This window comes from Ptychodera flava, chromosome 5 (assembly GCF_041260155.1).
Source record: "Ptychodera flava strain L36383 chromosome 5, AS_Pfla_20210202, whole genome shotgun sequence".
Taxonomy (NCBI): domain Eukaryota; kingdom Metazoa; phylum Hemichordata; class Enteropneusta; family Ptychoderidae; genus Ptychodera; species Ptychodera flava.
Genome location: NC_091932.1, coordinates 43,327,926 through 43,352,872, shown reverse-complemented (window position 1 = coordinate 43,352,872; position 24,947 = coordinate 43,327,926). Strand labels below are relative to the sequence as shown.

Below are 24,947 nucleotides of genomic sequence, written 5' to 3'. Positions count from 1 at the left end.
AATTGTTGTGATTGAGAAGCCAATTGATTGCAGGTGGATCTTCATCTGGCTTAGACCATTTTGGCCTTGTAGATGGAATCAAAGTAACTCCATGTCTTGCTTCATCTTCCCTCTGTTCTTCACTCAGTTCAACATCAAGGACAGTGCAATAAATTGCTGACAACTCAGACTTCTTCTCCAGTGTGTTTTCACAGATATCTGTGATCAGTTTCCAATTTGCTGGGCTGTATGAAGTTTTCTTCCATGATGTTAAAAAGAGTGCTGCAGATTTTGCCATTTTGTCTCTTGGTAAAATTCCAGATTCTATTGTGAGCTTCTTATCCTGAAAATATGTTTAAAATGACAAAGTGCTGTACAATAGAATGGTATTGAGTATCTCCATCAAAGTCACTCTCTGTTAGGGACTGGTCAGTTTCTTTGGCCTGGCTTATGGCTTATGCACAAGCAGATGTCCAGAACTATTTATTGTAAGCAAAATGTGATTGTGAAATATTAGTGCATATTGCTTTCTTATACTGAATTCTCATAGAGGAAATAGAAAAGTATCAGGAACTTGTCATGCTTGTCTTATGAACTGCAGATTTCATAATGATCAGTACACTGTGCAAAACAGACTTTCAATTTACAGACATCAAGATATATCTGACATATCTGGCTTTATCTTCTCATATTTAAGAGAAAACAACTGGCCCTAAAATAAAATCAAAACATTGTTCCTGAACTGTCAACTCTACAAACAATGATATTTTCTAAAGATCTTTTTTCCTTGAACTTTGAAGCTTATTGGCCAACTGTTACTTTTGTTAATTTTGCGAGGTCACTTTTTTACTGTGAACACTTTTGAAGGGACACTTTGGTAAAAACACCTGCCGTCCCTCCCTGTAATTAGTTCCAGAGACCAGCTCTGGAACTGTTAGTTTTTGCTCACTTTCCTTCTTCTTTCTTTTTCTTTTCTTTCTCTATTTCTTTCTTTCTTCTCTTTTTCTTTCTTTCTTTCTTTCTTTCTTTCTTTCTCTATTTCCGGTATTACTATCATAGAACATGCTATACACAATTTTACCTTAATTACCCAGAATGCATTGCGACACGCTTATGACGTCATCGCTCAGCTCGGACGGGTTTTACGGGCATTTCTTGTGTGCTTATTTATTTATTTTTTATTCTGCATTGCTCGACTATCATATTGCGTTCAGCTATTAATAATTCTAGCTTTCTTTCGCTTTGTTTTTTGTTGCTTTTTGATTTTATTTTTCTCTAAATACTCGCCGTACGTGGCGCTATACTGTTTCGCCCGAATGTAACAATGGCGGCGCATAAGATGGCTTCGCTCGCATAGAGACAAAAAATTAGGCTTTCCCTAAGTTTACAAGCGCGGCTGGGTACATCGTGTACCTTTGCGAGGTGATTGTGCTCGAAAACGAAGGTCAATGCAAAATTTGGATTCAAAATCGGCTGTTTTGGCGGAGAAACTGCCCGCCGTATTTCTGTTTTTCCTATATCAGTCTGCGAGGCCGTTTAACGCCGGTAACACACAGCCCTGTCACCGCACCGGCGCCGGCATGCGTTGGCTGCACGTTAAAGCAGCTCAACTTTCCAAGATCAAACGGTCAGTATCTCGTGAAAACAGCGACATTGCAATGAAAATTGTTTTAGTCTGTGCTTTTAATCAAATGAAAATGCATGTGGCCTCGGTTTTCAATTTCAACGGCCTAGGTCCGATCCGGGGGGGGGGGGGTACTTCCATTACTTGCCAATATGTATACGTGCCGTCCAATGGGGTGGGTATTTCAGCAACTTGGTCTAAAATGGGGGTATCAATTCACAGTAAACCAGGGTCTAAAATGGGGTCGATTTTTGAGTGCCACACAAAAACAAATTCCAACTGTCAGTTCCTGTCTTCCTAGCACAGGGTTTTGAGCTGCACTCAATAGATCGATATCTTTTTGTGTGGCAGGGGAACCATTAAAGAGACCCCTGGCTTTAGCCAAGATAAATGTAGACTTTGTTTTAAAACACTGTCACTAATTGGTCAGAATTCCATATATGTAGTCCATGAGCCAGACCCCAAAATTGGTCGATTGGTACCATTTGGGTGGGCAAGTTCCCCCATACATTTCTGAAAGCCCGGAATCTGAAACTTTCTGAAAATCTTTGGTGGACATGTCTCAGAAGTAGCTTTCTGTCTCAAAAGTTGTTGTCATGGCAACCATACTAAAAATCTTAAAAGTTAAGAATACTACACAAAACTGACTATTTAGTGAACAGCAAAAGATATTTACATGATTTCATGACACATACTGGTACCTCACATTATGGCCTTTCAGTTGACCCCATGACCTTGAACATTCTGGGTCAAGGTCAATAGGTCATGCCCATAACATCTCAGAATTTCTGTAAAATCAAGCATTTTTCACAAATACTTTTCTGCTACGTTTACATAACATATAATAGAAACTCAAAAACTTGCTCAACAATAGCCACAGATGTGTGCTATTTGAAATTAGCATGTTTTGTATCAGGGATGATGTCATTAGTGAGTAATTACCATGGCAACCATATGTGTGTTTTCAGTTATACATGAAGCCTATGAGCCAGACCCCAAATTTTGTCAATTTGCTTCCATTTGACTCGAGTGGGGAACATAGCCGCCTTTTAAACCTGAAAATCTTCATTTTGAGAAAATCTTCATTGGACAGTTTGCTTAATACGCTTTCAGTGTAAATATTGTTGTCATGGAATCAGCATTCAAAAGCATTAAAATTAAGCATACTATGTAAAATAGATTATCAAATACACGACAAAAGATATTTGATTGATTTAAGGATACATATCAATAGTTCGCATTGCTTCTTAATTGACCCAATGACCTTAAGATTTGTAGGTCAAGGTCAATAGGCATTGCCTTCAGCAACTTAGAAATTGTTTAAGGTGGGATTTTTTTGCAAATAGCTTTGCAACATTTTTACCAAACCAAAAAGTACAAACATGAAAACCTAGTCAGCTATAAGAGCTAATGCGATCTCTTTAAAATACTAGTGTTTTTTATCATATACCTTGTTGACAGGGCGGCAATCACCATAGCAACCATCAATGCATTTTCAGATACAGTAATAGAGCGACATTTGACATAACTTTGCATGTATATTAATGGTTTTAAAATCATAACTGTTGTGTGCTAAGTACACAACAATGTCAACTAAAGTCATATCGACAGTAAAAGAGGTCAAAAGGCAAATATACGTAAGTGTGTTTGATTGTTTAAAAACAAAATTTGGCAAAGTTTTATGTTTTGTTTTCATGATTGAAGTAACATGTTCACTTATCAAAAATGACTATCTGTGTCGGACCAACGTAGTTAGTTGGAGATGATTATAAGCTTGTCAACGAGTAGACAAGTAGTCTGATCTCAAGAGATACCGATATACTATAACTTTTTCCGGATTTCATGTTGAGCTACCCTGTATCTCCAGATAAATGCTTTTGGTTGCTATTTTCCATTGGGGCGGAGCTTAGGTCACATGGGAAAGCTTTAACAAGAGGCCTAGCAGCCGATAGACTTCTGCTGTTATGTATTGCTAAAAAATAAAAAGGTCAGGTTTTGTTTGTAAATAAACTTTGTAATACTGATACATCTGCTTATGTTGATTTTAGGAACACTGAACAAGGACATCCTTGCAAATGCATGTATTACTATAAATGGGCTCTTGCTTTTCATCTCTACCGTAAATATGCAAGTATTAGCTAAATTTGAAGAAATGATAAGTAATACCTAGGAACCTTTAAAGATAATTGTGAGAAAATTGTGTTTTTCTAACAAAAACGAAAAAAGGCCCAAAAATTTCAAGTACGAAACTTTTCTTCTCACTTGAATAAACCTCTCTCAGGTTGTCCCTAGGAACCTACATAACACATTTCAAAGTTGATAAAAAGGAAGAAATGCCCCAAAATACAAATATGTAAATTTCACCCTGATTTGAACAAATCTAACTGAACTCAGCCAAATGAGTTGCATACCAGTATTGAAAGCAATTAGACAAGCAGTTTCAGAGAATAAAACAATTGTTGATAGATGACGGATGACGACGGACAATCCACCTATCTGATATGCTCCACGTCACTGACAGCGGAGGTAAAAACTGCTTAACCACCTTAATTCCTGAAAAATGATAGCTGTGTCGTGAATATCTTGGTCAAGTTAGTTGCGCTGATTTAATGACTGTCTGTTTCAATGTTACACATGTTGCTACAGCAAGTAGAATTGCAACTTCAGTTTGCCTTTTTTCAATCTATCTATTTGCCTTTTGTTGAAAGTTTTGAATTTTTTCTAGCCATGTACAATACACATATCATGCGCATATAATATCCGAGTAATTAAGTAACAAAGAAATCATCAACATATAAAATAATTCAGCTTCATGCGATATTTCTTATAAAACTGGAAAAGTGAGTTGTGTAAGTAATAAAATCAAACATCTTGAAATTAAATTTCACTAGTACTCCAAGGGACTGATTCATTTGTTGTTAATCCTATTGCTTTTGTGGTCATATACTCACTTATTTTTTCAGACATGGAAATTCACTTAACCTTTGGTGATTAAAATACAATAAGTCACCTCCTAAATAATCTTTAATTTGATATATATTTCAATAAAGTAAAAAAGATGAAGTCGCATTTCTTTTTTCACGCAATATCATTGTCTCGATTGAGTTTGTGAAAAAAAAATTGTTAAATTTAACGTCATGGATGTTTCAGAGGATGTTAATCAAAATAAGCGGGAGAAAAATGTCCAAATATTACGTCCACGTATCATTTAAGGTGCTATGGGTCACATCTTAATAAGCTCGGGGAACTCAACTTTTGGAAAGTTTTGTTCAAAGCAACCAAAATTCGCAAATTTGAAACTGTTTTACATATTGTATAATCTAGACCGCGGAGAAAAAGTGTTTCCACAAGAAAACACTTAGTAGACTTGAATGTGAAAATTCAGTTCAATCTACTATTAACTGCAATCTGAGTCTAGGGTGTCACAAAGGGATGCTACAAATGTAAATACTGGAGTCTATCAGAAAAAGATGTACAATTTGTGAAAGAACAAAATATGTAATAAAGGGGCTAAACACGAGAACCCCTACATCAAGCAGTAGACTTGAGGCCAAATATAAGTCTTTGGGATAATGCTGTAGAAAGGATGATTGCTATAACGTCTAGGGGTATTGTAGCAGCAGAAGCACACTGCCATCGCAGCTGCAATACAGTACCCGACAGAACTAACGCAACAAAAGGCAAGCCTCGGGCAGGCCACAGGCTTGCCCCTGGCCAGCTCAGGCTCACATAGGCTTGCCTAGGTCTGCTACAAAAACCCTTGATTTTACAGAATGCACAGTCTGAGCTTGTGTTTGATAGCTGGCATACCTTTACCAACATTACCTTGTCGTGATTGGCGACAGCAGCTGGAAAATTTGTCGTAGCTTATGCTTCGTTGTTAGAATATTCGACAAATATTCGATATAATGGCTAATATGAACACATCTTGTAAGACTGAAGGACAGCCAGGGGCGTAAATAAGTGACAAGATGGAGTTCAGTTCAGATACAGCGCTGTGATGGAGATACTTGTAGAGTTCAGTAATTTTTCCCCACATAAATGAAAATTGGTCAAGGAAAGAAAATTGGTCAAGGAAAGAGCCGATACCGTGCAACCAATTATTTGAAAATGGAATTCGATTGTATGGTCGTAAATGTCCAGAGTCGTTCATTGCCGTCCACACGACGTTAGGTCGTTATTGTTCAGCTGTCAGTGAATCTGATTCCGCTGGAGCCATTCACGTCATTTCCAAACCCGTCGAATATGTTCCGACGAAGATTCGCCCAAGAAGAAAATATTTCCTTCCTTCGCTATAATTATGTCATTTTACGTTTCTGCCAAGTTTTCTTTAAAAAGTACGCGGAAGTTTTCTTTTTTTGTTCTTTAAAATGTATGGACAGGCATTATTTCTCATCTCAAAATAGTATATGTCCCAGGACAATAGTAAAAAAACACCCTAGCTGTCTTTACTTTTGGGCACATTACTAACGCTAGGATTTTTTTCCAGAACCTGAATAACAGAACTATTATAATTTTTTTGTTCAGAGTTTTCCACTGACTTTTGACAGCAGGGCGTGACATCTGGCCACATTTTAGGTAACAGAAAAAATTGGGTAGCCTGTCCATTTACCACTCAGGCTTCCGTTAGGAGATGAAGCCATGCAAGTGGTTCTGAAAGTTTATTTTTAATTTACCAAACAACAGACATCAAAACAGGTCCAATAATCATTATCATTCAAGGTAACTAAGAAATTTACCAGGTCCAAGGGATATATCAAAAAATGACAAAAGCAATGGGGTAATCTTGAACCACGAAATACGTTTGGTAGCACTTGTCCGGAATGGGTACGCGTACCCTGCCAGCTAGCTGCCCCCATCAAAATTGACCCAAAGCGACAAATCTAATACAACGTTACCGGAAATTTGATAAATATCTGATAAACATTACGTCGATGCGCAGTTTGTTCAAGCGTTTGGTTGACAGTTGATGTCTTGATATCGATGATATAATGCGTTGATATGCAGTCAGCAACAGGCTGCCCTGGTTACATTGTCCGCTGGTTTCGTAAAATTAGATATTAAATGTCTAAACCTTCGCTAATTTCAAACTTAAGACTTTCTACAGCTGAGTAGCATACACACGCAGATCTAGATCGCTTAAATTTGATAATGTTCTCTTGCTACATTTTCAGAAGCATTCCCTTGTCTTACTTGTTCGGCGTCGATTTTCACGATGAGCGTCCATTTTTAGTAATCCGTGTTAAGTACCCGAGGAGCCCTATACATGTAAATAAAGGAAATACGTCAATCCGAAAACCACTGGCGCAACTGGGGCAGCAACGGGTTGTGTGATGAATCTGATTAAATTAAGATGTAGGGTACGCAGACGCCAATACGGTATTCTGCTGCTGTTACCTCACAGCATCAGAATACCGTTTAGACGTCTGATGACCTCTTTAAGGTGGTGTGGCATGAAAAAATGTGATTTGGGGCAATTTTCACCTTTTTTACATAAATCAGGACGTCATATACTACCACCTTGTGAGGATTGCCTTTACATGCATGCTTTGCGTGCAAACTATCAGACTGCTGTCTGGAAAGGAAGCCTTGCTTGTCATCCATATATACTAAATTTTCATGAAGGGCATGGTTGGGTTATTGAAGACCGTTGTTTGTCAATCAAATCGAGAAGGGACATACCAGGATTGTTGGAGTTTGAGACATGTAAATGTTCAAAATAGTGCAAATTTCCGCCATGTCAATGTCTGGTAAACGGAATAAGATATACTCCGGTATATGTAATCTCCTGGCATATGGAAATATTGTTGAGTTTGAAGAGCAGCTAGGTTACTGATGATGATGATGATGATGATGATGATGATGATGATGGAGAAGAAAATAATAATGAGGATCAATGTAAAAGATTGTTACCTAGATATTACTACTTTCTTATGAAATGCTTTATAGTGTGTTAGTGGTGGTTGATTAATGTACGTAAGAATTACTGGTACTGTATTTTGATAAAACCCATGCCAGGGAAAACGTAGAGGATCATAGAAAGTCAACATAACTTTGGTCGTTGGTCATTTGTAATTAGTAAGTTAACGATGGACGTTAATATGTTTGTTTTATTTAGTGCTATTTACTTTTGATCAAGCGGTTCAAAACAGTAGTTTTATTATTAGCTCTATCAGACACATTTTATTTTGTTATCTATCGTTGATATATTTACGGCTGATGTCCAGCAGCATTAAAAACTTATTTCTGACTGGTCTATTTCTTTGTTAGATCAGGTGCGGGCCACGCATATAAAGGTATAAGTACTGGGGCTCAGTACGTTGTTCAAATTGTCACGTTAAAGTTCAGATGTCATGTCACTAATGATTTGGCATTTACGTAAACGTTCGAAAAAACATTAAAATGACACATGTTTGTTTACAGTAGTATGAAAATTCTGAAGATATACATTATTGGCCAATACGTAGAGCTATAGCTAATAGCTGTAGGCTGTTAGCTAAATATAAGCTTGTTGATATTGCTTATCATTGATAATTATGATGTTTAATACAAACTGGTACCATAAAAATACTCTTCCGTGTAAAAAAAAATACGTAATACCATAGAAATCACCATTTTATTCTATGTTTAACCTTGATCTTTCATTTATCTTGACCTTGGTTTGAAAAGAGCATCAGACAATGTGGTCAAATTTAATACCGGTAGAAGCCACATGTATCGTTTATCAAAGACAAGAGTGCATCTTTGCTGACAAGAGTGCACCTTGCTTGAAAATGTCAAAAAAGAGCACAACAAAAGAGACACTATTTCTGTGCATAGCCACCTGAAATGTAAACTTTCCACGTTTTGAACTTTGACCTCATTTGGTCATGTACGCCTGACCTTGACTTTAAGGTCACATCTTGAGTGAAAGTAGGAATGTGTAACATATCGTATTTATGTTATCAATTTTGGTATGAACATTTTCATGAAGCAGGATATTGACTTTTGTATACAATTGTACTTTCTAAATAATTCAGATGTTTGTTTCTATGGCAACGGTTTTCACCCATAACTAAGCTAACAAAACTTTTCAGAAAATTCAGAGTTTCAACTTTCAAAAATATATAAAGTGTGAGATTGCCCTCTGCTTGCCCCAAATAGTACCAATTGACCACAATTTGGGCCTGACTCATAGGGTACATGTATAACTGAAAACACACGGATTGCTGCCTTGGTAATTACTCACTACCAACAACATCCCTGATACATAACATACTAATTTTCAAAGAGCACATATCTGTGGCTATGTCTGAACAAGTTTTTGAGTTTCTATCATATTTAATGTTAATATTGCAGAAAAGTATTTATGAAAAATGCTCTATTTTATCGAAATTCTGAGATGTTATGGGCATGACCTATTGACCTTGACCCAGAATGTTCAAGGTCATGGGGTCAATTGAAAGGCCATGATGTGAGGTACCAGTGTCTGTCTTGAAATCACGTAAATATCTTTTACCGTTCCCTAGAAAATCAGTTTTATCTAAAATTCTTAGCTTTTAAGATTGTAAGTATTGTTGCCATGACAACGACTTTTGAGACAGAAAGCTACTTCTGCGACCTGTCCACCAAAGATTTTCAGAAAGTTCAGATTTTGGGCTTTCAGAAAATGTATGGTGGAATTTGCCCACCCAAATGGTACAATAACCTATCTGGCTCATGACTAATGGAAGAATTTTGCCCAATAGAAAATATCGAAACAAAGTGGCTCTACTACTACTCTCATAACAGGTCGACCATGGGAAAACTAGCAGTGCCTTATTGAAGTACGGCGAGGCTGCTTGTAGTTTGGAATTTTAAAAACCACCAGTTAGACTGTAACTGCAGATAAGTGATAATTTCAGAAGCTGGACAAAACTTTGGTGAGGGTGAAAGATAGTTTCTTTCACTCAATTTTTTTAGTATTTCCAAAAATGTTTTTGGGAAATCATGGCTTGGCCAGCAACAACAAAACCGTAAATGCAGTGTAGTGGTAAGCTCTGCCGGTAGCTCGGTCACGCAAATGCTTGCTTTTTACCCGATTACATTTTTGCAAATTTTGACACTATGACTTTTGACCTAGGTCAAAGGTCATAAGGTCTAAAATGGGGTCCTAAAATAACGAGATTTTAGGTCTAAAATGGGCCCCGGGTTTTTTACGTGCGGCCGACACCCCTACCACTTCTCAGACCAGGTACCCCCCCCCCGGGGGTCCGATGTTTCCTCTCGTGTGATCATCGTCGTAAACCACGCGCCTCTTTACGGCAACAACTCAGCGCTACCCGTCAAGCGATTGATTTTTGCGTAGGTCAGCGAAGCGAAAATTATTGCTCTGGCTCACGAGAATGTCGTCTGATATACATTTCCGTGCGTTGTCGCCCCCGTATGTATCTGTTGCGTTTTTACCGTACATGTAGGCATTTGTAATCTGTGGACCGCCTTGCTTTTAGTTGTATATGGTGTTTACTGCTAGCAGCCCTAACTATGTACGTGCTTGAATATTAAAATCCAAAGCACTCTTTCATTCTGCGCCTATCCTTGTCACACATTCTCTTGTTTCTTCCGCTGCTCTGGTCTCTGGAACTTCGCTTTTGCTTGCAAATGCTTTCTAGTTTCTTTCCAGTCCCTTACTATAATGAACTAAGCCCCTACATGAAGAATTCATAAACACAAGTATCGCAGGTAACCACTTCATACATATAGAAGGCGCCGTTATTTTGAAAAACACTCGCCCTCCCTCCCTGCAATTTCTATCCAGTCCCCTACTTTAATAACCTGGACCCCTATATGTAGAATGAGTCAACACATATCACAGGCTACTACGGTACTTCATGTGAATAGAAGGCATTGCTGAAGCCCTAATGATGAGTTATTAGTGTACATGAATCAATAAAATAAATTTCGGTGAAAATGCATCTGTTTCTAGCTTAAACTGCAGAACATGGATCTTGAATCTTGAATTAGGCTAATTACCCCAATATTTGTAGCATTTGTTTCAGAATGTACTTCTCCATTATGGTCATCAACCTATTGTCTGAAACCGCTTGTCTGATAGGTTTGAAATGGGACTTTGCTACAGATGCCTTGGGTTTATCATATTCAGGTTATTTTACACATATTTTGGAGGATAATTTCTCTTTTTTCAAAAAAAAAAATTCTTTTCTAAACTTGCTCTTCTGAGCATTAAGTGTACTTTTTGAACTTCCTTTGATTATCAATCAGAAGATTAATTCTCATTAATTCTCATCTCTTAATGTTATGTCAATTAGACAGCGTACTTTTTACTTTACGGAAATTTTAATGTTTAAATGAATAAATGAAATTTGTCCACAATATTTATCCAGTTTATTTACTCTAAACTGCAATGTTCATGACCAGAATACACGGTCTGCGTATGCCAGGATTGTTACGTATCAAGGTGTATTTCAAAAGCTGGTCAATGTAGGTTTCACTTTTGAGGATCTAACGTATGGAATGCTAAGTACCTACAGATATCAAACCTTCAAATGTAACTTGGAAGACTATTTCAGAAGGAATATGTTTCCCTGTAGTTTCTCTCTTCTCGAACGTATTTCTGTTATCTGTAGTTATTTCAATTTTTTTCTGAATGAGCCCATATGAAAATTACTGTAAAGTAACTCAGCCGCTCAATAAAAGTGTAAATAATATAACCAAATCATTCATAAAGATAAAAGTGTAGATGATTTCTAAGTGCACATAATGATCAAATATGCTTGCATTTCTTGACGAAGGCCATCAGTGATTGTTCAAATTAATTAATTGATAACTGAAATTCCAAAAAATAACAATTAAATGCAAATGGTCAGCATTAAGAATGTTTTATGAAATTAATGAAGACCAGATGGCATTAGCTAATTTTTATCGTTGTTTTCCAAAAACATCTCTCACAATGTATTGTCGCCATGTTATGTGTACTCATGTCAACAGTTAAATCCCCAGTAGCTGTATCTTTCAGCATTATTTTATGATTTTAATTCTAAACTAAAATAAGTTTGTGAGAATTTACTAATGTAGGAGTGTGTATAGACTAATTTACTATCCACTGGGACTGTATGTGCAATTTTGAACAAGATAAAGATTACACTGCAATTAAATGTGTACCCACTCATTACATCACAACCACGTGCAAAAAAGCAAAAAGCAGTGGATACTGATCTTCACATAAACTGTACAGAGTAATACTGGGACCAGGGTACGTAGGGGTGAATGTTTTCAACTGTGACATTGTATGTTCTGCTCCCTTTGTAATATTATCAAGTTTTGAAAATGATAGGAAATTAAAATGTCAAAATTTGAATTTACTTGTCAAATGTTTCATAAGGGAATTATTTGCTAATGTAGTAAAAGCCCATATCCCTTCAGAGGGTAGAATTCATAGAAATCCGAGAGCCAATAGGAAGATATTTTGAGGTCAACAAATTTCAAGAGTTACAGCTAGTTGGGCTTTAATAGCAGCTGATGAGCAGGTCATGAACCATGGCGTGGTCGAAACCTGCACTCAGGACTTCGTACTCACTTCAAGTGGTCAGTAAATCAACCAGTAAATCTGACATGATTATAATCGGCCTATACAAACTGCATACTAGTATTCAAATGTATGGCATGTGTGGTATAAACAGAAAATCAGAAAGTTTTTCAGTATGGGGACTGTGCTTTTTGAATGATTAGCTCGCATGTTATTCAAGGAATGTGTAGAGTTGCATTGAGAAATTAGTAATAATTACAGCTAGCTTGCCACCTCTCTAGCTTTGCCAAAAATATCCAAGGAGGAATATTTTGTATCTGGCCTAAGGGTCAATACTGGAATGCTACCTCTGTAGCTTTGCCAAAAAATCCAGGGAAGTATATTTTGTCTCTGGCCTAAGGTACAATACTGGAATGCTATGTTATTGATTTATCCTCATCTGAATTTTCACCAAGATTTATCTTGGTAAGATGTTTTTATCAGTCAAGTTGGATTTGTTGCTGCTTGTGACATACCCGGTATATGAATCATACAATCCTAATAAATTTGTAAAATAATTTATGGAAAAGATGTTTTCATCACAATCAGTTCAAGAAATTTACACTCGGCACACAACTGTACATTTGTCAGTATAATTCACACACATGCTGTGTTCAGTTCAAATAGAAATGTTATTGACTCTGTTTTTGCAAGGTATGCTCTTAGAAAATTAAAGTAGCAAAGTTTGTGACTTAGTACAATTTCTTTCATTTTGCCCCTCCAAGTTTACAAATAATGACTACCAGAGTGAAAGAGAAAGATCACATAAAGAATTTATTTAATGATGAATACATAGGAGGACAGGGGTTAATACAAATTCAATACAAGTTCCCCACCACCACTTTCATTTTCCCCTTTTCTAGTTGTTTCAGAAAGGTCATTTAAGGTCAAAAAATAGGCCAAATAATCAAATGGCCATTGTATTGAAGCTTCACCATTTACTCTGTTAAAGAGAAAATTGCTGAAAATTTAATGCATTATCTCGTCTTCATATTTACATTCTGATCATATTCTTTGACAGAATAATCAAAATCATCATAGTGATATGTAAATATGAAGTTAAACAAGACTATGTTTTTTCGTAAAAGTTTGAGTGGCAATTTGCCATATATGATAGTCTGAGCACAAACTCTGAAATGTCAAGAGTGTAACATACCCAAGTCTCTGAATGTCACCACACAAGGTCCGTTGATTCACACCGGATAATTGATTTGAAACTAGTAATTCACAAGGAAGTTAAACTGGTCACAGAAGTTTGCTGTACATGTATCAACAACAACCAGCCATTATAACTCACGTGATTTGGCATCAGGAATATATTACCTGGTAACACAATGACATGCTGAGGCCAAAGTTCAATCATGACTCTCACTAGAGGGCGCTGTCATGAGTTGTTACCAGCAATGTTGTTGATTGACTTGGTAATTTTCCTGCTATTGTCTTTGGTCAAAAATATCAAATGATCATTTGACTTAATGATTTTGTGTCAACATACATGTAAAGCTGTTGTAAATGATATGAAATATCAATCTTTAATATCAATGTAATTAAGGAATAGGTTTATATACTTACAACAGAAACTATTAATTGCTGTACTACCATATCATTGCCATTGGAAGTTATGCAGAAATGAAAACAAGGCAAAAAAAAGTGTTAATGATGACAGTCTGTTGCTCCTCAGTGCATTTAGCTGCAGGGATGCAAGGAGAGAGGTTTTGGGAATATTGCTGAGAAAGATGCAATTTAGAAAGGGTTGAAATGTGAAACTAATAAAACCTTTTGTTTTTTTAACAGTGAGCGTCTAGCTTGGTAAACGTGCCATCTCGTACACGAAGGCAAAAAGCATAATTTTCAGATGTCCACTAAACTTGGAATTTGCATAGATCAACATAGATCATCCAATTGATTTATCTGCAATGTTTTGTACGTTCCTTGCTACAATATTAACCCGATTGAATTATAACAGAAAAACATGCTTGCATGACTGGGGTGTGGACTGTGTGTTGCATACACTACATCTGCTATGATATTACCAGACTACCGCACTGCATCAAAGAACTGTGGTTTACAAAGAAAATATAATTCCAAACAAACTTCATTGATAGCCTTGATTTTCTTAGGATATTGAATGGACATTATGAAAGACGTCACTTTAGCTTGTCCATGACGGTGAATTGATTTTTTGCAGAAACTTGATCGGCCCAGCCAAGTACACATGCTTACTCATAACAGCTGGACCGCGATGATCACAACATTGTTTTATGATATCCCAATACCTTGGCATACATGTATCTCGCGACAGTACCGCTGACATTGGCATATCTAGTGATATTGACAGTACCGCTGACCTTGGCATGTCTAGTGATATTGACAGTACCACTGATATTGGCATGTCTAGTGATATTTACAGTACCACTGACATTGGCATGTCTAGTGATATTGACAGTACCACTGATATTAGCATGTCTAGTGATATATAATAATAATAATAATAATAATAATAATAATAATAATAATATTTTATTGCTTGCTTGTAAATATAGGATTTACATCGCATTTGTGGCAATTAAAGTGTGATACAAAAATAAGTTCAAATATTCTCCAATAAAGATAAAGTAATACAGTATAATAATAGTAGCTAATAATAAAACATAACTACTAGGTATTTCTTTGTTTATATAAAGTAAAAATATAATGTGCAAGTTGTTCATTTAAAGATAACTCTTGTTTTGTGAGTAGAGAAATATGCTGATTTTCAGTTGTATCATTTGGGAAATTGATTTTACTGAAAAAGTTCTTTCTTTGGACTTTGTATTTCTGACATACTAATAAAAAGTGTGTTTCATCTTCAATACTGTTGGTGTTACACTGATTGCAGTATCTTTCAGTAATTAGGTTTTTGGAACAGAGTGTCTCCCTTTTTCAATTGCTAGCTCATGATTGCTAATGCGAAGTTTGGTGAGCAATTTTCTTTTCTCACCTTGCAACTGTGTTAAGTAGGGTTCTAATCTAAAATTATGTTTTATTTTGGCGTACATTCTTAGTTTATTATTTTCATCTATTCAGTGATCAAATTTTTCCAAAAGACTTCATAATTGTTTGTTAAATTTGTTTTCATTGACAGTACCACTGACATTGGCATGTCTAGTGATATTGACAGTACCACTGATATTGGCATGTCTACTGATATTGACAGAACCACCGACATTGTCATGTCTAGTGATATTGACAGTACCACTGACATCGGCATGTCTAGTGATATTGACAGTACCACCAACATAGGCATGTCTAGTGATATTGAGAGTTTCACTGACATTGGCATGTCCAGTGATATTGACATTACCACTGACATTCCGGCATGTCTAGTGATATTGACAGTACCACTGACATTGGCATGTCTAGTGATATTGACAGTACCACTGACATTAGCATTAAATCTAGTGATATTGACATTACCACCAACATAGGCATGTCTAGTGATATTGACAGTACCACTGACATTGGCATATCTAGTGATATTGACAGTACCACTGACATTGGCATGTCTAGTGATATTGACAGTACCACTGACATTGGCATGTCTATAGCGACATAGACAGTACTGTTGATATTGCAAATGCCGTTGTTACTGACACTTATACTGTCATAATAATTGATGATCAATACATGCAGTCCCAGACAGTGTTAGAGATTTGACATGACTGCCAGTGCCAGATAGATTAACATTTTAATATCTAATGACATTCATAGTAGCTGTGACATTGCACTCTTTGTGTGCAATACATTTTCCCACTACATTTTGCAAATATATATAACACTGACAGAATCATCTTCTCTTTGTAGATTTGCTGCAGATAGTAATGTTGAAAGATCACAGAATGAAGAAATATGACTGAGTATAGGGCAGTTCAAGCAGAGAATAGCAAAATGAATCTTGGGTCCTTCATGAGTTACACAAATTCATCAGGGAAAGTATGTTGTTATGCAATGTCTGGTAGTGAAATAATTTATATTCTATGAAACCATTTATGAACTCGGAAATCAAAGTGTTGTGTTTTTGGTGTTTATAAAATAGAGATAGACAAGTAAGATTATTGCTATGCTTATAATTCATAAATCAAAGATTTAGTCTGTCATCCATAAATACATTTTAGAAATTTATTTAGACTGTATACCTGTTCCAAATGAAAACCACTGTAAGATTTAAAAAAAATGTATGTTTTTAGAATCATATACAAATTTGCTTTTAATTAGATGTAACTAATGTAAAAAGTTTACTTACCTATTTATAACAAGTAAGAAGTTTAATCAAATTCTTTATAATTTATTTCTTATTGTCATATGGGCAGCTAGTGACGTGTGCAAGTAACTAGATCTCTTCTGTGTCAACATGGTCAAACAGTTCCAACCAACTAGATATGATCACTTCAACTGCAAAATTTAAGCCTTACAGATATAATGTACCATTGAAATCTTCCTGCATAACACCTTGATAGATTAGTTTATTTATTCATTTTTGTGACCACCAGGTACATAACATGTCGTATGATTCAAAAAATAATTCTGTTCATGGAAAACAATATAAGTATTTCAGATGAAACACGTTTTTACATTGGCTAACCCATCTGTCAAAGCAGAATATTCAAAGAAATGTTTACCTGACCTTAAATCAAATTATTTACCAAACTGGAAATGTATCCATGTATATGCAATACTTACTTGTAGCTTGTGAAGTATGAATGATTGATCCATGCAATAAAATATATAATGATTGCAATAATATTGTGTATATAGGTTTTGTTGTATTTGTTGTTGAGCATCACATTTACCACGATTTATGAAAATCAAACTAATTGTTGACTAAGTTATGAACAGCGGACATTTATGGCATTGGTCACGTGACCTCAGGCTTTCCATTCACTTGACAGTACACATCACAAACTGCCTAGATAAATATTATATCTAGAGAAACTCAACTGCAGAAACTCAACTTTTACAAAACTTTCGTGTGTCATTTACCTCAAGATCGAACTCGTATTCTCCCGATTTTTTTTCAATGGTTCACTTTCAATAAAGTGTTTGTCACAATATGGAGTCCACCATCAAAACAACTCCTGATAATTTTGATATCATGCGTTCAAGAGGTTTAAATGAACCCTGATTAGTGGTACATCAGAAAAGAATTGAAAAAAGTTTAGAGTCAGATTAACTGAGCTGAGGCACATTCTACCCTAATCCAATAAAAAGTAAGAGTGTTACATGTTTTTTAGTGAACATTTAGTTGGAAAGTGTCGGGCATTCGATGCAAGGAGCTTGTAAATTCCTGAGGACTATCTTCAGAAAACTACTGCCTTGCTGTCTCCGCTGTCCTCAGACTAATATTGATTAAAGTGGGCTTTCATTTTTCATACTTGAAACGGTCAACATCAAGAAAACTCCAAATCAAACTCTTTTCTTTGGCACTATCTTTGTATTTTTCATGTGATTTTCAACTCAGACATGTTTCTCTTTCCGACTGAAATGCCAGTCTACTGTTTTAAATTGCAAATGTCAGGCTCAATCGTAAGGTTCGGTGGGGGGGGGGGGGGGGTGGTTGTTAACATCGAAGATTTTCACACGGTTTGGTAGGACACACATTAAAGATATTTATTACCCAATGCTTTTACCAACTATTGGAATTTCTGGTCAAAATCATTATAGATGTCTCGAGAAACAAATAGTCCAAAACAGTTGATGACCTTGGTTCAACCCGGATCATCAAGTTCTCAACTTCGCCAAACTTTTAGTCCTTTATAGAGAGAGGTGGCCCGACGTTATTTCAATGACTTTGTAGGTTGTAAAACAAGTAAATTATCTTCTTATTCGCCAAATTTTTTTGATATAAATCAGGTGAATGCAAGTCCGTATGCAGCCATGATTGTTTAACTTTAGATTAAGATGTGAAGGATACGTGATAAAAACAGTTTTTTAGCTCACATTTGTATACCAATGTGAGGTTATCGTACAAGTTAAAGTCGGTGGCGTCTGTATTTATGTATGTGTGTATGTAAGTATGTATGTACTATGATGTATGTATGTACGTACAGTATGTCCGTCAACATCAAAAACACATGAACCGCTGCATGTTTCAGCTTGGTATTTGGTGTGTGGATGCATCCGGGCTATAGATGGGATTTTCTTCAAATGAAGTTTGCATTGCCAAAATTATGGAAATGTGCTTAAAAAATGTGAAAATGGTAAAAAATAAATGTCAAAAACCGCTGTTTTGATTGCTCTGAAAATTAGTGTGCAAGTGCCATAGGTGGACTTATATAGTTTTATGCATATCGTGAAGATATCTTGAATTTTGTATTTTTGCTGAAATTTTTTGTTATTTTCCTCATTTTAAGTAAAAATATTCTTCTCTTAAACTGCCAGCCCAATGGCTCTCAAATTTGGGTTGGATATTTGCACTGGTATTACCCTTCTAATTTGTTGAAATTACGACAAAATTGGCAAAATTACCGTTTTGGGGCAATTTTTGTTATTTTTGGTAAAAAAAAAAAAAAACGTAAAAAATCTTTTGTCTTTAAAACTGCTGGACAGAAAGCTTTTATATTTGGCATACAGATGCCCAGGGAATCAATAGTTGGATATGTGGAAATTGTCCTGAAGTATGCAAATTTGTATTATTAAGACAATTTTGTCATTTTCGTTCAAGAAAACGTATTTTTAGACAAGTTTATCATTTTTGGTCAAGAAAAGTTGTTCTCAAAAACTACTTGTCTGATAGCTTTCTAATTTGGTATAAAAGTCCTGAAGGATCGATGTTATTAGTTAGATAAAATCTTCTGCTCAAGGAAACTCCGATATTTGTATAATTTAGGGACCGAGCACAATTAACGGAAGGGGGGCAGAAGAGAAAATGGGGGGGGGGGCATGAAAAAAATGAGTGTTCTTGGGGTGGTCCATGAAAATTCCAGGGAAAGTAAGGGGTGGGCCACCAAATTTTTTACACCATGACAAACAGAACATTTCAGCAGTTTTGTTCCTTGTTGAAGCTGGAGTTCCTTGTTAAACTCCTTGTAGCATGATGAAATACCAAGTCTTAAACCTCACAATGCAGTTGTTATGTGTAAAATGAGCAATATTATTATTGAAAATTGACTTCATTTGTCAACAATAATAATGGTTGGTAATGATACAGAGGCTAGGTTGAAACTGGTTATTTCATCATGCTATAGGAAGAACTAGAATACGTAGTGGACACACTGGAAAAATTACTGAAAAAAGGAGAAAAAAATGGCATTAATGGGTCTTTTATAGTTAGCCCATGAAGGACTATTCCAATGGCAGACTGTCATTACAGTGGAGTAACATTGAATTTCTTATCAATGCTTCAACTATAACAACTATAACAGCACTGAATGAACTTGTAGATTGTTTATAAGGTATTTGGTAATTTCATCATTCTTTGAGATTAAAATAGCACAACACAATACTGAAAAGTAGCTGTAGGTGTTACAAGTAGTAAAGCTTGAACATATGTTATTTTGTTTGTTTATTATTTATATATTTATTTGCTTATTATTTATTTCAAGAATGCAAGAATGTTGTTTTCACTAAAGCATATATTAAAAGTTATAAGGATTATATATATGTGTACAACTTTGTACCTATGTAATCTTTCTTTTTTTGGGAGGGGGCCACAAAATTTTGTTGCCGGTGATGGGGGCCACTAAAATTTTTGCTGGTGTTAGGGGGGCCTGTAAAAAATATATGCACCACATATTTTCTCTTCCAGCCCCCTGCCGTTAATTGTGCTCGTTCCCCTAGGTAATGTTCTCATTCTGTGACCTTAAATGACCTACACCAACCAAGGATATGTTGTGGGACAGTGGTTAAGGCTGTTAACATAATTTTGTCCTATTTGGTCTAGAAAATAAAGCTTAGGTTTAATTTTTCATTGCAGACCAATTTTGCAACTTTTCCATGTAAGACACACAAGAACTGATAAGAAATTTGGATCCAGGATAATTCCAGATGTCATAATCACCCCCACAGTGGAAGGCATTTCACTATCTGTAACTAACTTAAGTGCTGTTTACATTCGAATGACAGCACTGATAGCATTTAAAAAATACCCAAGGTTGTAAATAGCTCACCTACTTTATATTTCCTGCCATCTGGCCATTGTAGCTCTATGTAAATATGGTAAATACCAAGGGGTGGAAAATTTGATATCAAGGGGGGGGGTGTAGAAGATTGATGAGGTAGCATTAATTTTTTTACCTGATCCTTTGTACATTATTTTTTCCCCTACTCTCTCACCTTTTCTTTTTGTCAAGCCTTCTCTGGCTGATTTTTTATTGACATTTGCTAATGTATGTAGGATCTGCTTGTCCCATTGCTATAGAAGTTGATATGCATGTTTCTAAAGTTGACCTCCAGTACCTAAGTTGCAGATCTTATTTGCTTTTGTCACTCTTGTTTTTCTGGTTGTACTGTGCAGAAGTCATTGTCATAACATCAACGTAGAATTTTGCTGCATATCATTGGCGGTATTTTATACTCCTAGGGATGTGTAAAGTGAGGTTAGGAGTTAGCTTCAGAAAATGCTGTCCCTTCAAGGAAGCAGAGTCAAGTAATTGGCCATGTGGGGGCATCTGATAGGCTCCTCAACTCAAAAGAAGGTCCGCCGCAGCACCAAAAGTTCCCAAATTGGCCAATTTTCCAGTTGTTTTCAATTGAAATTCAAATAATAAACTTGTTTTTAAAGGCCTGTGTTGGCACGAGATTGTCTCATCAGAAATTTACCCACAGGATTACAATTTCGATGTAAAACAAAAGGCCAGTGCCTTTAACTTCAAGCTTAAAATCTAGCATATAATTGACCTTTTCTCAACACACAGCAACTTGACAAGTCAATTTTCGGGTAAAAAGCCTCCACAGAGGCAGGTCAAGTTTCAGGTTGTCAACTTTAAGGTTGTATGCGCCACAATGAAAGACTTAAACTTTCCTCTAAATTCCTCAAGGAATATTTCAACCATTCTCTTTCAAAATTAAGATTTAAACTCTGAGCGAATATTAGAACAAGAGAAACAAAATTATCCAAGATTTCGCCATATTTACAATTCAAACTGGCCGCCAACTCTATCTTAACACTATGGAGAAAAATAAAATTTTTCATTTTCGAAATACACAGACAGTAGAAAGTTTTTATACACCAACAGCTTTAAAATTAAGCCCTACAAGTGGTAGATAAGAAAAGAATAAAAAAAGCTTGATAGTCCGAATAGCTGTCCCCGAGGCGAATTCTACTGCCTTAATCCAATCAAAAATCTGAGAGTGTTACTTGCTTTTAGGAAGACATTTAATTGCGAAACTGTCGGGCATCTTTTCGATATTCCCCCCGATGAATTCAGGGACACTTGTCAGGTCGATGTCAATGTCAACTCCAAGTACAGACATTGTTAATTTATCGGTTGTTTTGATTTCTTTTGTTTTTTTCGGTGTTTCTGCGATAACTAACCTTCTTTTTAAAGTCAGTTGAAACCTTTTGAAGATTATTAGTTCACTGTCAGGCTGAATAACTTTGTCACCCACGAAGATAGTGTCTAATGAAAGTAGTACCCGAATTCGACGTTTCCTACATACAGCCGTTGAACTTTAGATTAAGATGTGAAAGATACGTGATTAAACAGATTTTTTACTCCTAGGGATGTGTAAATTTAGGTGAGGAGGTAATTTCAGAAAATGCTGTCCCTCAAGGAAGCAGAGTCGAGTACTCGGCCGTGTGGGGGCGTTTTGAGGAACCACGACCCCTCTTCCAAAAAAGGGTCCAACGGAGCGGCCCAAAGTTTCCAAAATCGGCCGAATTTTGCCGGTTTTCTTGACATTGAAATAAATAAACTCCTTTTGAAGTTCAGGTTGTAACTTAAGAATGTAATTGACCTTTTCTAAACATACAGCCGCCCAGCAGGTCAATTATTGGGTAGAACGCCTCCACAGGCAGATAAACACTGCGGTTGTATGCGTCTCAAAGAAAGACCTAAGCTTTTGCTCAAGCTTTTCTCAAGCAATATTTCAACCATACTCTTTGAAAATCAAGAATAAAAAGTATGGGTCACCGTGCAATTTATTTTACCACAGAAATTACAAGAAACCCACGTTTTACCGTTATTTTCCATTTAAAGTGCACCTCCACAGGCAGGGAAACTTTAAGGTTGTATGCGCCTCAATCCAAGGTTTAAATTTTTGCTCTAACTTTTCTTCAACAATGTTTCACATGCTCTTTCAAAATCAAGAAAAAAATTGGGGATCACCTTGCATTTTTCACTGTAGAAATTATAAATTACCCACGCTTTACGCTTCTTTCAATTCAAATAGCAGATCCAGAGGCAGGTAAATTTTAAAGTTGTGAGCGCCTCAATAATAGGCATAGTCTTTCGCTCAAGCTTTTCTCGAGCAATATTTCAAATTTAACATACTCTTCCAAAATCAAGAATTGGATGTCAGCGAGGAAAGTTTTGTGCTTGAGAAATTATAAATTGCCCCCGATTTGCCGATATTATGAATTCAAAGTGGAGCTCCAGATTCAGGTAAACTTTAAGGTAGTGTGAGCCTTAATAAAAGACTTCACACAGCTGAAATTATTAGCTCACCGAAATCAAACCTGTCGTGTTTTGCAGAAAAGCCAGCATCCACCGTTGGTTACCTGTTGTGTTTGCAGAAAAGCCAGCATCTACCGTTGGCGTTGTCATACAAAAATAATAATTTGTATTACCGTTATATTTGTATTGAATTCATTGTATACTCAGACCTTTGTATTTGACGGCAGCAGACCGTGATACATCAGAGTTCAATTAGCTAACCGTTGCTATATCGACCTCAATTTTAGTAATCGAGCACCTGCAAAACGTGCCAATATCCATCCGTTACATCCAGGCGCGTGTTAATGGAGACGTTCAGCTGCAACTGTTGCGACCATGATAGTAGCGTCGTTATATTAAAATGCGAGTGAATAAGTAATTAGCAGCATAGCTTTAGAAAGTTTTAATACCCTAAAATTGACACAAAATGATAAGCAATAATCTCCAACGTCTTTTCTAAATGAAGCAATTCATGTGGGTGTTTTAAGTGGTGAATGCTAATAATTGAGCATTATAAGCCAAAGCATAAGACAGCAACCAGGTGCGTCAAAATCCTAAACTAAATTATGAAGAGCAGAGATAAATTGCAGTGGTCACGTGACCTCGGGCTTTCCATTCACTTACCGATGTATTGCAAAATTAATAAGAGACAAATCACATCAAAATCAATCTTAACGGCAGAAAATACATAGTTTTTTCAAGACTATCTCCTGTTATTTAGTGCCCTTCTAACTCACATCTTGCGGATTTACCTCGCTTTTACACCGGGTCACTTTTAACTTGAACGTACCGGAGTCACACCACAAAACTGTTCAATCAGTTCAAGTCGTGGTGACGTAAGTATGACGGATCGATTTGAACAGATGTCTAAGGGTGTATAAATATCTTAAGGAACAATCCCCTACAAGAATTTGCTGTCTAAGTTAGAGTACTATGGTGTCAGAGGCTTACCTTTGCGATGGATACAAATTACTTGTCCTCCAGAAGTCAGTTTGTCAGCATCGATGGCGTACATTCTCGTAAAAACATATTTCTTGTGGCGTTCCCCAAGGATCGATCCTAGGACCTACTTTATTTCTTATTTATATTAATGATTTTCCTTGTTCATCTGATGTTCTTGATTTTAGACTGTACGCCGATGATTCAAATCTTTTTCACACCATACAAAAATCCTGTAAACTTGATTTGAATGTGGTTACTAACAATTTATCTGCTGTGACTGATTGGTGCGATGCTAACAGGCTGACTATAAACTCTAAAAAGACTAAATATGCAATTATAAAAAGTAATAGAAAAGATTGTATATGTGAAGGTTCACTAAGAATGAAAAATGAAATTTTAGAAAGAGTAGACAGTGCATCTTTTGTAGGGGTAACTATAGACAGTAATTTATCATGGAAACATCACATTGTACAAGTAAGAATGAAAATCAGTAAGTTAACAGGTGTGTTCCTGAAATTACGTCATGAAGTACCGCTATTTACACTTGTATTGTTATACAATTCCTTTGTTTTACCCCACATAATGTATGGCCTTGAAGTGTGGGAAATACTTCTCCTACTTATTTGAATGATATTTTCCTGGTTCAGAAAAAGATGGTCCGTATAATGACCTTCAGCGATTATAACGCAAACTCGTCCCCACTTTTTAAGAAACTTGGTATTTTAGATGTTTTCAAGCAACATAAACTACAGCTTGCAATTTTTGTACATGATGTTTTAAACCACAGACTACCAGATACTTTTAAAGACTTTTTTGTCCCGATTCAACATAGATATAGTACAAGACAAAGTGTTCGTAACGATCTAGCCATACCAAAAATTAGACATAAGGCAGGTGAATTTACTGTAAAATATGCTGCAACGAAAGTCTGGAATGCTATACCCATTGAAATAAGAGAAATACACAATAGATATCGCTTTAAAGTGGAATACAAAAATTATCTTCAGAATAGTCTCACTGGTCATTGATGTACATTAATCCTTGGTTTTTATTTTTCCATAAATTCCCTTTGTGTGAATTTGAAACTTGGAAACGGTTTTATTTTATCAAGTTTATGCTGTGTATCATTTTTGTCTTCCTGAGAGCTTTCACGCCTCCATAGTTACTGCTGCAAATTTTTGATCCGCATTTTCCATGTAATTCATTGATAAATTTCAGCCCATACAGT

General features: G+C 36.1%; 1 long non-coding RNA gene across 1 annotated transcript in view; it reads left to right on the top strand.

Moving 5' to 3' along the window:
• The window catches only part of LOC139134049 (uncharacterized), a 42,040-nt gene extending 25,119 nt beyond the window's left edge, over window positions 1–16,921 (top strand). Inside the window, exon 5 of the long non-coding RNA XR_011552702.1 lies at window positions 15,990–16,921. This is a non-coding gene — a long non-coding RNA (uncharacterized lncRNA). The remainder of the gene's footprint in view (window positions 1–15,989) is intronic.
• Window positions 16,922–24,947: the final 8,026 nt, after the last annotated feature.